Source organism: Eriocheir sinensis, unplaced genomic scaffold (genome assembly GCF_024679095.1).
Source record: "Eriocheir sinensis breed Jianghai 21 unplaced genomic scaffold, ASM2467909v1 Scaffold669, whole genome shotgun sequence".
Taxonomy (NCBI): Eukaryota; Metazoa; Arthropoda; class Malacostraca; order Decapoda; family Varunidae; genus Eriocheir; species Eriocheir sinensis.
Window position 1 is genome coordinate 102,501 of NW_026112019.1, and position 17,834 is coordinate 120,334.

Here is a 17,834-nt window from a genome sequence, read left to right on the forward strand (position 1 = left end):
CCCCCTCTGAGATCTTGCGGAGTGATCATCATAAACAAAAAGTAAATGATTACCTAGCTACTCATCTCGAAGATCTAGCTTTTCCAGAAGCAAGGGAGAAATTGCACAACCTACTAGAGACATACCACTCCATTGTCAGTCTGCCGGATGATCCTATTGGATCCACAAATGTTTTAACACATTCAATACCGGTTGATCCCAATACCAACCCCATCTATGTGCCTGCATACAGAACACCACACTCTCAAAGAGCTATCCTAGATACTGCAGTCAAAGACATGTTAGCATCAGGTATTATAGAACACACTACTTCTCCCTGGAACTTTCCCATTTTCCTTGTGAAGAAGAAAAACGGCCAATTTCGGCCAGTTGTAGACTACAGGAAACTAAATGCTGTTTCGCACCCTCAAAGATACCCCTTACCTCACTTGCAGGATATTTTAAGCAGCATGGGCACCAACAACAAGGTTTTCACGACCTTAGATTTAGCAAGTGGCTATTGGCAGGTAGACCTCGATGAGCATAGTAAACCGCTTACAGCCTTCTCTACCCTTCGGGTCACTGGCAATTTCAAACTCCCCTTTGGAGTTAGTGGTGCGCCACTAACGTTCCAAAGGCTAGTCAACAAAGTTTTGCATGGCCTCCTTGGCAAACAGGTTTTCGCCTTTATAGATGACATCATCATAGTGTCACAGGATATCGACTCACACATTACCTTACTACAAGAAGTATTTAATCGCCTTTACCAGGCAGGTCTAACTCTGCGTTTCCCAAAATGTCATTTTTTGCGTCCAAGCATCACATACTTAGGCCATGTACTAGATCAGAATGGTGTGCATACGACTCCTGACAAAGTCAAGGCTATTTTTAACTATCCTGTGCCAACAGACGTGAAATCTGTCCGCTCTTTCCTAGGACTGTCCGGGTACTATCGATCCTTTATCAAGGACTATTCACGCATTGCAAGACCCCTCACTCAACTTTTGCGCAAAGACTCCACATTTACATGGGGGGCGGAACATCAGGAAGCTTTTGATTACCTTAGAACAACACTAACATCCCCGCCTGTCCTGGCCTACCCAGACCACACAAAAGACTTTTTCCTGTACACAGACGCTTGCGGCAAGGGCCTAGGAGCCGCTCTCATGCAATATGATGTTAGAAATAAATTACAACCTCTAGCATATGCAAGTCGCACGCTCAACAAAGCAGAATCAAACTACAGTACTACCCACCTTGAGGCCCTTGCGGTCGTGTGGGCATTACGTCATTTTCGTGACATCATTTATGGCTACAATATCCATGTCAGAACCGACCACGCAGCCGTGGTGGAATTATTCAATACTAAAACCCTCACGGGGAAATTGGCCCGATGGAGCCTCATTGTCCAAGACTTTAATCCTTCATTTGCTCATGTCCCTGGAGCAGTAAATCAGGTAGCGGACGCCCTATCCAGAAGTATCGGCGCGATAATGGACATGGATGTAGATCATTTTGATGACCCAAGTCGAACTCATGACCCAACTTTGAATGATTCCATACGCGCAGCGCAACAAACAGATAACTTCTGTCAACCCATCCTATACTATCTGCAGAGTGGCGACCCCAATTCCTTGCCAACGCTACCTGTACCCTTAACTGACTTTGATCTCAACGACGGCATCCTCGTCAGGAATACATACATCACAACTAAATACGGTCCGCATAGGGAAGTTACACAAATCGTCGTACCAGAAAGCCTAGTCTCTATGATCTTGCATAACATACATTCTTCCCCTCATGCAGGCCATCCTGGAAAAAGTAGAGCTTTGATGCAAGCCCGTTTGTTATATTATTGGCCACGTATGCGGCTCGACATCATTGATTACATCAACAACTGCCACACTTGTGCAGAAAATTATGGATCCATTACTCAGCAAGTCCCCATCAAAAGCTATCCCATACCTTTAGAGCCATGGGATACCATTGCTATTGACCTATTGAAATTACCCCAAACTACTGAAGGCCACAAATACCTATTGGTTGCCATTGATCATTTCAGTCGTTTCTCGGTTCTAGTTCCCATAGTGGACAAGCAAGCAACTACTGTGGCTAAAGCTCTCATTGATGAAGTCTTTTGTAAATATAACACTCCTAAAGTCCTCATCTCAGATAATGGCACAGAATTTAACAATAAAATCTTAGAGGCAATCTGCAGGGAATACCAAGTTGATAAGGTAAATACCATGGCTTATCATCCAGCTTCCAATGGCATGGTCGAGCGACAAAATCGAAAAATCATTCAGACACTTCGCTCTCTGGTCGGTGATGTCTCAGTAACTTGGCACGAATGGATGCCTCAGGTAATGGCTTCTCTTAACTCATCTCTCCATAAATCAATAGGTGACACACCTCATTTTGTCATTTTTGGCCAGGACCATCGATTGCCGTACTCATTCCTCCTCAAAGAGGACACACCCATCTATAATTTTGATGACTACGTTCGAGTCAGAGGGACAGACTTCCAGAAGGTCTATAAACGGGTTACCTCCAACATCGAGGATAGCAAGGCTGCCATGAATGCGTCACAATGGAAATCAGCAACCGACAAATTATTGGTCCCAGGGGACATTGTCTATTTAAAAATTCAGGAACCCAAAAACAAACTAGCACCTCGCTTTGAGGGACCATACCGCTTACTGGCCTACGACAAAGGGAATAAGGTCAAGATCCGCCACCTGACTACCTTGGAAACGAAGCTTGCACACCTAGACCACCTAAAACGCACTAACCGACCTTCTTCCTCAACCTGTGAGGCGTCGACCCCTGCGCCTGACGACCCTCTAACGACACCGACAAATACTCCAGGCCCAGCTGAGGTGGACACTACCAACGACTACAGGAAGAAACTAAGATCATACACATCTGCACACTGATGCATTTGTACGGAGAACCATCTTCATCCCTTAGTGTCCCTTCTCTTCTCTCATTTTTTTTTTACCTTATCCATCCACTAACCACTTTCTATTATCTCACCCAGTTGCGATGCTACTCCCTTGCCTATGTGTCTTGGGAGGTGTTCTCCTGGTCCTCCCCACAAATGCCACGAAGCAGCCCTCCTATGAACAACACCTACGTGTGGGGGCAATCGTGGAGCCAGACGGCCCCGTGATGGTGGTGGAGGACGTGGTCGATGTCCGCATTACCCTATGCGATTTTCGTGAGCTGGAGCGACTCCATATACCCCAGTTCCGGCGCCAGATCCAGCAAGCGGAAGCGGTTCTCCAGCAGACCTCGGACGCAGTTCATAAACTAAACCATCCACTCACGCTGACATATTTCTCTACTCTCATGCTATCTTTCCTAAATATCCAACAATCCTTTGATAGTCTCCTAGAATGGACCCCTTTTTCAACTTACCTTAAAACACCAGTACTTATTGGCTCACCATTTAGCTTTAATGGCTGCAAACCTCAGAACTGTCTACCTTGCAATCACAAATTTTAAATTAGCACTGCAGGACACATTTACACTGCTCAGAGACGTGTTAGATGGTGTTGTAACCCCTTCCCTTCTCACCCCTCAGGAACTTATGCATGTCATTGATTGGGCCAGAACAGAAAAAGGCTTAACTCCTGTTTTCAGTGAGACCCAGGTTCAATATTATTATCCCTACATGGAGGCAACATTGACTACAGATGGTATCTTGGTGCATATACCCTTTAGGTCGCCAGATATGTTCACTATCTATCACATTCATCCATTCCCTACAGTTGTCAATTCTTCCATCTACCAACTATCTACATCTCATACCACTCTCTTGGTTTCATCAGATTTCATGCACATTGCTTTTCCAGCTGACTTTCATGATTGCCATATCACCCGATTCCAGATGTACCTTTGCCCTGCACCAGTACGTCTTTTGCCTACCAGTAATTATCCTTGTGAGCTGGTCTAGTTAGAAACTCCCAATTGAATCTCTGTGTCTTTTCACCCAGTCGAGGATACCACCATCTTCCACCTTAGAGTGAAACCCTGGCGTTACTTCTATTTCCATCATTCAATTGTTTACAGTCACTTCCCTGGATCCCGACCTAGCAACACCGCTGTCCACGGCTCCTTTACCACAATCATCTTGGAGGCCTGCAGTCTCACATCCCACAACCTGACAACTAAACAATCTAACCATCTATTGCTCAGCCAAACCTTTCATACCTACAACCTCAAACCCTTCAACTTGCGTAAATTTACCAACTACTCCCCTACAACTCAAACCCTTACACCCACTAGGAGACACCTTACCCAAACTCATTGCACCAAACATCACCCTACAACCCATTTCCTCTCTCACCATATGGCCAGAACTTCGCCCCGACACTGTATACCCCATCCTCGCGTCACTGACTACGGTACTCACGCTCACTGTGATCCTAGCTACCCTACTCATCTGTGTCTTCCACCATACTATGCCTTCCTGCGTCGAGCCGTCCTCCAGCACCTTACAGCCACAATAGCAACACCCAAGCATAGACCATATTCCCGTTGTCCAATAATATTTTTTTTTCATTGAGCATAATTGTCTTCATATGCCATTTATCTCTAACCAGAGGACAGGATAATTTCTTTACAATAACTAACTAACATGCAAGTCCTCTGTGATATGTATCTATTTACCATTTATATATACCCCTATATATCCATATACAACCAATTTTTTTTGTTTCCATATTTTAACTTAACTAAACCATGTATGTATAACCATACCATTTAATACATGATCATGATAGTATTTTCTATTATATATTATTTCTCATATTATATTTAGTTAATAGCTCATTCTCCCGGGAGTTTAAATATTAGGAATTTTTTTGTATGCACTTGTCTTTATTTGTTTAAACACCATTACTCTAGGTAATGTAACCATGTGCCAATTGTTTACCTTACATTTAACTGCTATTTGTCCCTTATGGGCTTATGATCCTGTAACCCATTCATTATTTTTTTTTCCATTCCCTTATACTGTGTACTTCCTTTCTCATCTGCATACTTTCTATACCTCATTTGGCCCGGCCATCCTTGTACATAGAGTTTTACTTTCATCGTGGCGTGGGCGCCACGCTAGCCTGACCGAGCATTGTAAACATGTAAATATTAATCCTAAATATCTATCCGTTTCCACTTCTTCTTCTCCCATCTGTATAGATCCTCTGAACTAGGCAGTAACCTCATGAACGAACGATGACGCACATAGCTTGTGCGGCTGCCGATAGTCAGTCATCATTTCGTCTCGATAGAGTTCACATCACACGCTCCGTGTAAGCCACAAAACCAGTAAAAAGACAATTTAAGCTAAGACTTTAACTCCAAACCTGCTAAACTTATATATATATATATATATATATATATGCCTACTATGTATATATGTATATATATATATATATATATATATGTATATATATATATATATATATATATATATATATATATATATATATATATATATATATATATATATATATATACACACACACAAACACACACACACACACACACACACACACACACACACACATAGATATATATATATATATATATATATATTTTTATATATATATATATATATACACCCACAGACACCCACCGATATATATATATATATATATATATGGCAAGGTATATATATAAGTTTATATATTTTCCATCCTGATGGAAAACATGAGAAACTTCCTAACTGTTTCTCAGGACCGCCCACACCAGGAAAGTTTGTATGGAAACTCAGCTTTGACATTTCGAAGGTGTTAATGAGGCTCGTAAAAAGATCTCCGCCTGTCAGATTATAGCCGCAGGCTGATGGGAGCTGGAATGGCTTTCCTGTGCCTGGTATCGATTCGTGGTATTTTGGGAGCCACCGTTCGTAATAGTTCTTCAAAATCAGTGGTTGACCTTCCAAGAAAATTATTAATTAATTAAACCCTGCTCCATTAACTCTCGGCTCCGCCAAAAGTACGTCATTCTGTAATGCTCAACTTTCTATAAACGACCGCACCCATACGCGTTTCCTTGTCTTCTTCTTGCTCTCCAGTGAGTGCAATAATAAGTAAAACACAGAGGCCATTGTAGCAATCTCCGCACACACCGACATCCTGAGAACAACCCTGCGGTGCGGACAGGAAACATTATTTCCCGAGGGTATTCAAATGTATGCCAGTGGTTTACCGAAACACTTAGGAAACGTCTTGGATTCATTGTTGTCATACAAAGATTCCTGGTGTGGACGCTTTCCCCGTGATCTGGCGTTAATCCTTTCCTCCTTCGCCTTCAACCTTAATCTGTTTCCTCCTCCGCCTTAACGCGGCTTAACATTATTTCTTTTTCTATTTCCTTAACAGTATTTATCCTCCTCAAATGGTTTTGACTCGAAATATAAATACAAATACAAAATACTTTTTTTTCTGGGTGCCAATATACAAATACAAATACATTAAAATTGTATTTAAATACAATTCAAATACAAATACAATTGTATTTGATCCAGTCCTGCTGGGTAATCCCTAGGCCGATAAGGGATTAACCCCCTCGCTCGCTACTCTCCTTCCTATGCGCGCAACAGACACAAGGAGGAAAGTGACCGCGGGGAGTTTTAGGCCTAATTCTGTCCACCCCGTGAGGGTAATTAGGAACTCTGTCCTACGACCTGCGCACCGACCCGCCCTCTGCGCTTCCTCCTGCCCTGATCTCCACCTGTAATTATGGGTTTACTGCATGGTTCACCTGCTCCGCGCTGCGTCACGTGCCCCTTGTGCTTGTCGCGGGGCTTGACGACGTGCGGTGTGCCTCTTAACTTGTGAATAGCGGGCGACTCCTCTCCCAGTCATGGTGCCTCAGGAGTGTTTACACTTCTCGGCCCAGGGCGCAGATGTGGCCGCTCCCTCGCCACCCCCTCCCTCTCCCCCCTCCCTCTCCCCCCTCCTCCTCCCCCTCCCCTTCGGTTTGGTGGCGGCTCCAGTCAGGCAGTCACCGTCTCACATGCTGCCTCACGCTCCCCTGCTGAACTGGGGGACCAGCTCTCAGGGCAGCACCAAGGGGTCAAGGGCCCGTATTCTCAAACATTTCGGGGCTTACACAATACACACCCACATTTGATAAGGCTTTCGTAGGGGTTGTGTTAGTTTTCCCATGGGTAGCTTTATGAGCCTAGTGACGAAAAGAAAGAGAGGAGGATGACGTGAGACAATTTGATGTAACTAGGCCGTATTCTCAAATATTTCGGAGCTTACAAACCCACATTTTATAAGGCCTTCATAGAGTGTTGAGGAATTACCAAGGGTAGTTTTATGACCCTGGTGGTAGTTCGACCCTTCTTTTGTACCATGAACCTAAAAAGCACTCATGAGAACCCGACTGATCACCTTTTCGTCCCTTGAAAATAGATGATGTGCGTAAGAGCATATATTTGACAAGGCTTTCATAAGAGTGTGGGTAATCTCCAGGGGTTGCTTTAAGACCCTATTGGTAGTTCGACCCTTCCTTTGTACCATGAACCTAAAAAAAAACACTCATTAGAACCCGACTTATCTCCTTTGTCGCTCTTGAATAAAGTTGATGTGAGAGCCGAAAGCGTCTGGGCCTTGCGGGGGGGAGATTGCTCCCTCTTGCACGAGGGAGCACGGGCCTTTGGCAAAGGCGGCCCGTAGCAGGGAGCCGACAGACCGACTCTATCGGCGATCGAAATTTATACCACCAAGTCGGTCTGTCGACGAGGACTGGCGTGTTTCTCTGGGTCTTGCGTGTAAACAGTACCGACCCAAGGAGTGTTCCAGTAGATAGGAGAAGTTACGACCCGCTTTCTTTGTTTTTTCCTCCATTCATCCCGATACTTAGCGATAATTAGAGCACCAGCCTGACTGATTTCTTTTTCGGCATTTGTAAAGTGTTGACGTAAGAGCCGAATGCGTCTAACAGCACCGACCCAAGGAGTGTTCGAGTAGATAGGACACCTCACAACTTTAAGTTTTCCATCTCTGTAAATACATGTATACATGTTTAAATAAAAAAAAAGCTACGACTCGCTTTTTTTGTTTTCCTTCATTCATCCCGATACTTAGCGATGATTCGAGCACCAGCCTGACTGATCTCTTTTTCGGCATTTGGAAATAGTTACTCTTAGAGCCGAAAGCGTCTGACAGTACCGACCCAAGGAGTTGTCGAGCAGATAGGACAAATTACGACCCGCTCCCCGCCTAGTTTTTCCTTCCTTCATCCCAATACTTAGCCTTAATTAGAGCACCAGCGTGGCCCAGCACTGTTAATGTGGCAGCAACTCTCCCACGTTTGCACAGCGCTATGTACTTACTCGCGTCTTTTCGGGTCAGGGGGGAGCCGATGTTCAGTTTTTGCGGCAATGTTGATATGGAAGAATATTTTGAATTTGGCTCAACTCTGACACTTTGGTGGACTTACTCTGAATGCTGTCCCTCTCTCTCCCTTACGACTATTATGAATAGTCCCTCTCCCTGTTCTGAATTCTCTCCCTTACGGCTATTCTGAATACTCCCTCTCCCTTTTGACATATCTCTCCTTACGGACTGTTCCCCAGAATACCCCTCTCCTGTTTTGAATACTCTCCTTACGACTGTTCTACGTACTCCCTCTCCCGTTTTGAATACTCTTCAGCTAACGACTGTTCTGAATGCCCCTCTCCCTGTTTTGAATACTCTCCTTACGACTGTTCTGAATACTCCCTCCCTGTTTTGAATATACTCCTAACGATCATTCTGAATACTCCCTCTCCTGTTTCGAATACTCCTTACGACTGTGAATACTTCTCCCTGTTTTGAATACTCTCCTTACGACTGTTCACAAATACCCCCCCTCTCCCTGTTTTGAATACTCTCCTTACGACTGTTCTGAATACTCCTCTCCTGTTTTTAGTTACTCTTCCTAACGACTGTTCTGAATGTACTCCCCTCTCTCCATGTTTTGAATACTTCCTCACCCGACTGTTCTGAATACTCCTCTCCCTGTTCTGAAATACTCTCACCTTACGACTGTTCTAGATACTCTCTCCCTCTCTCTCTCTCCCCAAAGGCCTCTGGAATACTCCTCTCCTCTCTCTCTCCTAAAGGCTTCTCTACTCTCCTCTTCTCTCCTCTCTCTCTCTCCCTGAAGGCTTCTGAATACTCTCCATAACGACTGTTCTGAATACTCTTTCCCTCTCTCCCTAACAACTGTTCTGAATACTCCCTCTCTCCCTAACGACTGTTCTGAATACTCTTTCCCTCTCTCCCTAACAACTGTTCTGAATACTCCCTCTCTCCCTAACGACTGTTCTGAATACTCTTTCCCTCTCTCCCTAACGACTGTTCTGAATACTCCCTCTCTACCTAACAACTGTTCTGAATACTCCCTCTCTCCCTAACGACTGTTCTGGAATATTTTCCTCTCTCCCTAACAACTTCATTCTGAATACTCCCTCTCTCTCCTGGCAACGACTGTTCTGAATACTCTTTCCCTCTCTCCCTAACAACTGTTCTGAATACTCCCTCTCTCCCTAACGACTGTTCTGAATACTCTTTCCCTCTCTTCCTAACGACTGTTCTGAATACTCCCTCTCTCTCCCTAACGACTGTTCTGAATACTCCCTCTCCCTGTGTGTGTGTGTGTGTGTGTGTGTGTGTGTGTGTGTGTTGCCTGTGATTTCCCGACACGTGTTTAGTGTGTGCTCGCATGTGGTTTTTGCGAGTGTGTCTGCCTGTGGTTGCCTCTGTGATTTGTGTTTCCGGTGTTTTTGCGTGTGATCTGGCTGTTTCCGAGTGTTCTGAGTGGGTTTCAGAGTGATTCAAGTGTGTTGTGTTTCCGGTGTTTTTACGTGTGAATCGGCTGCTTCCGAGTGTGCTACGTGGGTTTCAGAGTGTTTCGAGTGTGCTGTTGTGTTTCCGGTGTTTTTGCCTGTGATTTGGCTGTTTTCTAGTGTTCTGCGTGGGTTTTAGAGTGTTTCAAGTGTGTTGTATTTCCAGTGCTTTTGCATGTGATTTGGTTCTTTCCCTGAGCTCTACGTGGGTTTCGGAGTGTTTTGAGTGTGCTGTTGTGTTTCCGGTGTTTTTGCGAGTGACTTGAGGGTGTTTGGTCGTGCTTGTGCTTGAGTTTCTGAGTGTTTCGTGTGTTCCGAGTGTGTTGTTGTGTTCCCTGGCAAGTGTTTTCATTGCAGTGATTTGGGTGTGTCGACAACTCAGTTCTTTGAATTCCCTGAGGATTCAATCTGCTCCTCCCTCACTATACACCTCCCTCAACCGTCCTAGAGGATTAACACTTTACCACACCCTTTCCCTCACACCTCACCCAAGCCTCAACCTCAGTTTTCCACTCTCACATCCTTTTGCTCTCTCCTCACTACAAATCCTAGATTTGAAAAAATATATATATATATATATATATATATATATATATATATATATATATATATATATATATATATATATATATATATATATATATATATATATATATATATATATATATATATATATATATATATATATATATATATATATATATATATATATATATATATATATATATATATATATATATATATATATATATATATATATATATATATATATATATATATATATATATATATATATATATATATATATATATATATATATATATATATATATATATATATATATATATATATATATATATATATATATATATATATATATTATATATGTTTTACAAGCACAATTAATACAGTTAATACATAGGCCTAAGACTACCCACATGCTGTCCTGAAGACCACCCATCAAACCTGGCTCTAGAAGAAATAGAAGAAACTGTACAGCGCAAGTGAAATCAAGAATGAGCTCCGGGGGGCTGCATGAGCCAGTAATAGTGGCACCACTATAAATAATTGCCTGCGCCATGACGGGCTCGGGCCAACCGTCAGACCCATATGAATTAACCTATCGGCGCAATAGGCCACATGTAAATAAAAAAAGTTTATATATATATTAAAAAAAACATTAAAACAATAAATAAAAAAAATTTAAAAACATGTTTAAACAGGTCTGCAGTTGACGTTGTCTTATTGATCTCGGCTTGTCTTTTAATTCCCAGCAATATCCGGTGATGCCCGATGATGGATCCCAGGGCCAGATCTTTGCTTTCGTCTGTCTGTCTGTCTGTCTGTCTGTCTGTCTCTCTCTCTCTCTGTGTGTGTGTGTGTGTGTGTGCTCCTGTCACGAATGCATTAGACACTGCCTGTTACTTAAGGACCTTTGTCGAGAGGAGCTCAGCCGACATGAGAGAGAGAGAGAGAGAGAGAGAGAGAGAGAGAGAGAGAGAGAGAGAGAGAGAGAGAGAGAGAGAGGGTACCGAGCAAAATAGAGAGAGGGGAAAAGAAACGAAATGTAAATGGAAAGGAAAGGAAAAAGGGAAGAAAAAGTGAGCCGGTGAGGAGGCGACGCTCGAGAAAAGTGTCCCCGGCAAGGGTCGGGGCGCACCTTGTTGGTGGCGCACACTGCCGCGGATTTCAGGACAAAAAAAGCGATCTTTATTTTTCTGCAGGGAGGCACAGAACACGCATATTTTCCTTGGGGGAGGCAAAGAACATACCTTTTTTGTTCTTTCCGACTGAAGATTGAAAAGAGCTAAAAAAAAGACAAAATGGGCTGCCACTTACATTTATGAACCAACAGACAAGAGTGACGGACGAAGAATCGACTCTCTTTCTGGCATGAGACAAAGAATGGACACTTTTGTCCATCCTGGCCAAGGAATGCTACTTAATTTATTGCCTAGGAGATAAAAGTGATACAAAATACTGCCGAATACTTTCAGACTGCGCTTTCTAACCTTTGAAAGACGAGAAAGCCACATAATACACACTCTAAGTACTTTGATACCTGAGAATATAGTGTAAATTATTTAAAGATGCCCAAGACAATCCCAAGATCTGTTTTCCCACGGGGTGTCGATGCCTCTGGTACAAAGTGCCTCCGCAGGGTCGTGGGGTATCGCTGTAATGACTTCGTGTAAAACCAGTGACTGCTCCATGGAACTGAATCGAGGCCTGTTACCAGCTTAGTCCGTGAACGCCTGCTCCGGCTATATGGGCACGTGGCGCGCCTCCCAGACGTCGATCCTGCTCACAGGGTTGTTTCCGTACGCGACAACCCTGAGTAGAGGAGGCCAAGGGGACGCCCTGCCCGCCGATCCTACCTGGAAGGACTTGCGACGGATAGGTCAGTTGCGTGGGAGCTTGTTCGGGAAGACCTCTGGGAGTGGAGGCGGCGGGTGAGTGAAGCGACGAACCCCCGGGCGTATGGTCCCCATTAGTTAGTTAATTTGATCTCTAGGTTTAGGCAGCTACCAGTGTTTGCTACTCCTTATTCCTTTTTTGGTAAACAACATAACCCAATTCTTCTTAATCCTTCCTTCCTTCCTTCCATAACCAAACACATAATAGCCTCAAGACAGTCTGGAACATCCAAAGGTTCAAACTCATTGCTATTCATGGGCCTCTTCATCCTTAAGGTTAGCTTCTGAGTCTGTTCACGAGGTACACGGTTATACTCTTAAACACTTCGGCGCCCAAGCACACATATTTGACAAGGCTTTGCTAGGAGTTGTGGGCTTTTTTCAGGGGTTGTTTTATGACCCTGGTGGTAGATTGACTTCTTCTATATCATGAACCTAAACAAACAGTCAATAAAACCCGATTGATCCCTTCTTTGACCTTTGGAAATTGCTTTGAAGGAAACGGGTCATTTGCCGGGTGTATATTCGCATGACAGTACGGTACATTCATTGCGTATATATAGTTTTGCATACGAGTATAGTACAGTCAACTTATATAGTTATGCAAGACAAAAATTCAACGGGTATAGTCTTAAATGACACCCGCTTCGCTTGGTATAGTTTTGCATACATATTACATTCATCTGGTATAGTTTTTCACACCACACTGCATTCATTGGGTATTGTTCTGCATGGCACTCTACATTCACCGGGTACAGTTTTGCATGGCACTAGATTCACCGGGTACAGTTTTGCATGGCTAAAGTCGACTGGTATTGGTTTGAATGACACTCCCTTCCCCAGGTATACTTATTCACGCCACTCCCTTCCCCCGCCATCACACACACCACAGTATAACAACCGTGATCCCGAGGTACTCAGGCGAATGTCAACAGAGCGGCCCCTAACTGCCGGCGGCCACGCGTATCTCCGTTCCTTCAGCCAGACGAATGGAAGTGGATATGACCGGGCCAGGCCGCATTGTTTGTCCAGGGCCCGTATCCTCGACAACTATTAATACTAAACTTGGTATTAACTTTCGACTTTAGCATTAACTTCACTCTCAAAGTGTATCCTCAACAACTATTAGCTTAATACCTACTATTAACTTTGGTATTAGCTTGGGAGTGCTGGCGAGGACTTCTAAACACTTAATAGTAAAGTTAATAGTGAATCCCAGACCCAGACCCATATCAACATGGCCGCCGGACTTCCTCGCCCAGCCCGCCTCCGCAATTTAGAGTTTGATAGGACGCTTTGGAACTGTATAACGATGGTGAACTTGTCAAGACATACATATTAGACCGTGCAGGAATGGAATGTGACTGATTTGGTGAGAAGAGAGCTACAAGATCCAGTTCAAAGGGAGCATTTCCTCACCCCGGGGTTGAAAGTGATTTTGACTTAAAGATACTTGGCTACAGGAAAAATGCTGCAGTGTTCAAGTGATGAGTTAGGGGGTAAGCCAGAGTAGTGTAAGCAGGGTGATTGCGGAAACTCCGGCCGCCCTCAGTGCCCCGTAGGTAGTCGGGAGGTTTATCCAGTCTCCCCTTGATAAGGTGGAGATCCGTGAAAAGCAAGCAGAATTCTACCAACTTGCTGGTGTTGTGGGAGTGATAGACTGCACCCATGTGAAAATAATGGCACCAAAGGAAAACGAAGTAGTTTATGTCAACAGAAAAAAAAAAACATAGCTTGAACATACAATTAGACTTTGATGCCTTTGTTATTGATTAAAATGTGAAATATTTGAGTTAAGGAAAACAAAACATGGGAAAAAAAACTTTTATTTGTAGCAGAAAGGTACACACATGCAAATGAAAAAGATGACATTAAAATTGCATTAAAATGTAACTTAGAATATGATTTATAATTATTATTGCTTTAAAATCAAGTTAGAAAACAAATTACTCCTGCCGGTTATTCGTATTGAGATAATGGTGGTAAGAAAGCTTGTTAGAGACGTCTGCCAGTGTGAGGGAGGAGGAACGAAAGATCGAGGTGACCACATCGCGAACATCAAGACTTGTGAGTGAAGTAAAACGAGGTTACTTGGTTTCTGTTTACAAAGTTCCAAGTGGAAAAACAACTTTATTGTGAATTCAGTGTATACTTTTGTGGAGTATTGTGTTTACTGAGTGAGTTGGTGACCAATCTGTTGCTATTTGTGTCTTGCTTGAAGATATTCATCATTGGATTCAAAACTATGGTATTAATGTGCAATACTAGTCATCATAACAAAATACGTAGTAATTAATTATATATGTCAACCTATTTATTTTCATGAGATCATGGTATGACCACTGAAAAACATAGCTTTTTTATCTTGGCTCCATTACAAATTCAGTATATAATTACTCTATTAGTGGAATCTAGTTTTCAGCATCTTTTATTATTATGCCAATATTCTAAGGACTCAGCTTACAAACATGCTTAGGTTTATGTTGTCAGCTTGGGTCGGACTTATGTGAACACTTTACCAAGTGACCTAAGATTACTCAATGCTAGCAAAGCTATGGTATTAACGTGCACTGGTCATCATACCAAATTACGTAGTAATTAATCATATGTGTCAACCTAATTATTTTCATGAGATCATGGTATGACCGCTGAAAAACATAGCTTTTTTTTTTCTTGGCTCCATTACAAATTCAGTATATAATTGTTCATATATTCAATAAAGTAGTGGAATCCAGTTTTCAGCATCTTTTATTATTATGCCAATATTCTAAGCACTCAGCTTGCAAACACGCTTAGGTTTATGTTGTCAGCTTGGGTCGGACTTAGGCGAACACTTTACCAAGTGACCTAAGATTACTCAATGCTACCATATAGGTATACTACATCTTTGATTGTGAGTGCATCAGAGAGCACTGGAGAGCAGCATGAGTCTAATTAGGTGCTAATGAATATCCTGCCTGCATCACAGACTACATAAAATGCAAATATGATCGGTGCCTAAAGGTTATTTATAATATATATATATATATATATATATATATATATATATATATATATATATATATATATATATATATATATATATATATATATATATATATAAAACTGTCTGCCCTAATGTCCCTCCCACTTTTGAAGTCCAAATGACGCCCCTGATTGTAACAACGTATCTTGTACCACCCATGACTGGGTGCCGGTGCAAATCTCCTCATTTAACACCAAGAAATTAATCTAGGCTCTAGGGAACTCGGAAAAATCCAAGTTAGAGAGTGCTGGCTGTGGGGATTGAACCAGTGACCTTCGACATACGAAGCCATGTCTGTCAGTCGAGCCAATAAAGGTAAAGGTAAAGTTGGGGGCATACGCTGTAGCAACGCGTGGCCTCGGTGCTCATCTCCGTAACATTGGCCCTTGAACCTGTGGTGGGAGGGAGCCCATTACCCCGGGACACAGGGCCAGTGTGACATCCGGGTTACCACAGTTTCCCCAGGTAGTCCTTTATCGACCAGCCCGAGAGGGAGGATGATCAGCTGGGTGAGCTGCACGCCGACTGCCCGGGCCGGGATTCGAACCTGGGCCCGCGTAGAAGCCAGGCATGCTGACCACTAGACCACGGAGGCGTATTGGAGCCCAATTTCAAGTGAACCCACTCACAATGGCACACAATTTTTTTTCTGGTAAATTTTGTGCTTTGAATGAATTTGCTAACCATTTCTGTCGAAAAACAGCAGAGATTATTTTTCACCTCTTCCACCCTAACCTCCTCAGTAATAAAAAAAAAAGTGACAAAATCATAGCCTTGAGGCAGTTATATTCAGCCCCAGCATCAAAAAATTATACTGCTGCCCTATGAAAGGCATCTCTTAACTCTGATGAAGTAGGTGGTGACTGTGGTGGAGCAGCTTCATTGTCATCCCTTGCAGTGGCAGGTGTCATTGGGCCAGCAGATGATGAAACAGTGGCTGGTGTCATAGGGCCAGCAGATGATGAAGCAGTGGCAGGCGTCATTGGGCCAGCAGATGATGAAGCAGTGGCTGGTGTCATTGGGCCAGCAGATGATGAAGCAGTGGCTGGTGTCATAGGGCCAGCAGATGATGAAGCAGTGGCTGGTGTCATAGGGCCAGCAGATGATGAAGCAGTGGCAGGTGTCATAGGGCCAGCAGATGATGAAGCAGTGGCTGGTGTCATAGGGCCAGCAGATATTGAAGCAGTGGCTGTTGCCGGAGCAGCTAATGGTATCTTTTCCACAAGTAATGAACAATGTGCTGGGATGGTCTCTAGCAATACTGACAAAGTGTGTATCTACAAAGAATATGAATTTAAGGGTGATTAATAATTTTTTTTAATGAGAATATAAAAGTTTTTGCCAAAAACATACAGGCCAGTCAATATTTCACTGCTGCCTGACTGTTGCTGCTGTCCTATCCCTAGCACATCATGTCAATGCTGAATGGCTCTGGTACCCCTTCAAATACATGAGACGAGCAGCCTATGATGCCATACACCAGTATATCTACCACAGTTAATGTCATAGTTATATAGGCAGGCGCCTGCGTATCTGTGGTGCCACACGTGTGGGGCACTCAGGTGCTGGGGGAAATGTCATTGTTATGAAGGGACAGGTTCCCTGTCTGAACTGTGCAGCTAATCCCCCATACAGTGAGGGCCTTTTTTAATCCCTCAGGGGCTGTGCAGCTGAGAGAGTGGTGTACATGAGTGTGAGTGTGTAAGTGTGTGCCTGTCTTGGCTAAAACCCTTCACTGGGGGAAGACAACCAAGGTATTTAGATAGATTGATAGTCATTGACAGATGAACATTAAAAAAATTTCTATATCAAATATGCAGATCACTGCTATGAACTTATTAACTTTAAGCTGAAATAAAGGCATTGTGGCCAGTATAGCTGCATTCTGTGAGCACATAAAAAACTAACTAATATAAGTTCTACATTTAAAGACATAACAACTAAAAAAAATTACCAGTCTACCGCTGCTCATTCTTGCACTTGGCAATGCGAGGCTTTGATTTTTGTTGTACGTTGAACCAACGCCTCTCACAGTCATTCTGCGTACGGGGTCCGCTCCCAGGGAAGGCACTGTCAGGGTATAAATGTGAAGCAAGTTTCTTAATCGTTTCACTATGGCATGCTTTTTATTTCCCTTACCTTCTCCAATAACATTTAATACATGCTGTGATGGAAAGTTAAGTCAGTACCAGTATTTTATTTACATGCATCATAAGACATTAACTTTTTAGTTGTTATGAACATGGCCATAAATACTACTTTTCATTACCTACTTTTCTAAAATGCTTTTCTCTAAGTAGGATGATATTACACAATACAGCTATACAAAAAAAATCAAAGCATTAATCTTAATTCCATTCTTTTGAGTACTTCTAACCTAACATTATATCACCAGAAACTGTTTGACCAATGCTATCAAAATAATATTTTAATCTTACTTCACCATTCTCATCAAATCTACCTATTCCGATATAGTCTTAACATAAAATACTTGTAAAAGTGTTGAGAGTCTGGCATGCTAAACCCACCCACCCCCCAAAAAAAATCTAAATAAGGAATAAAT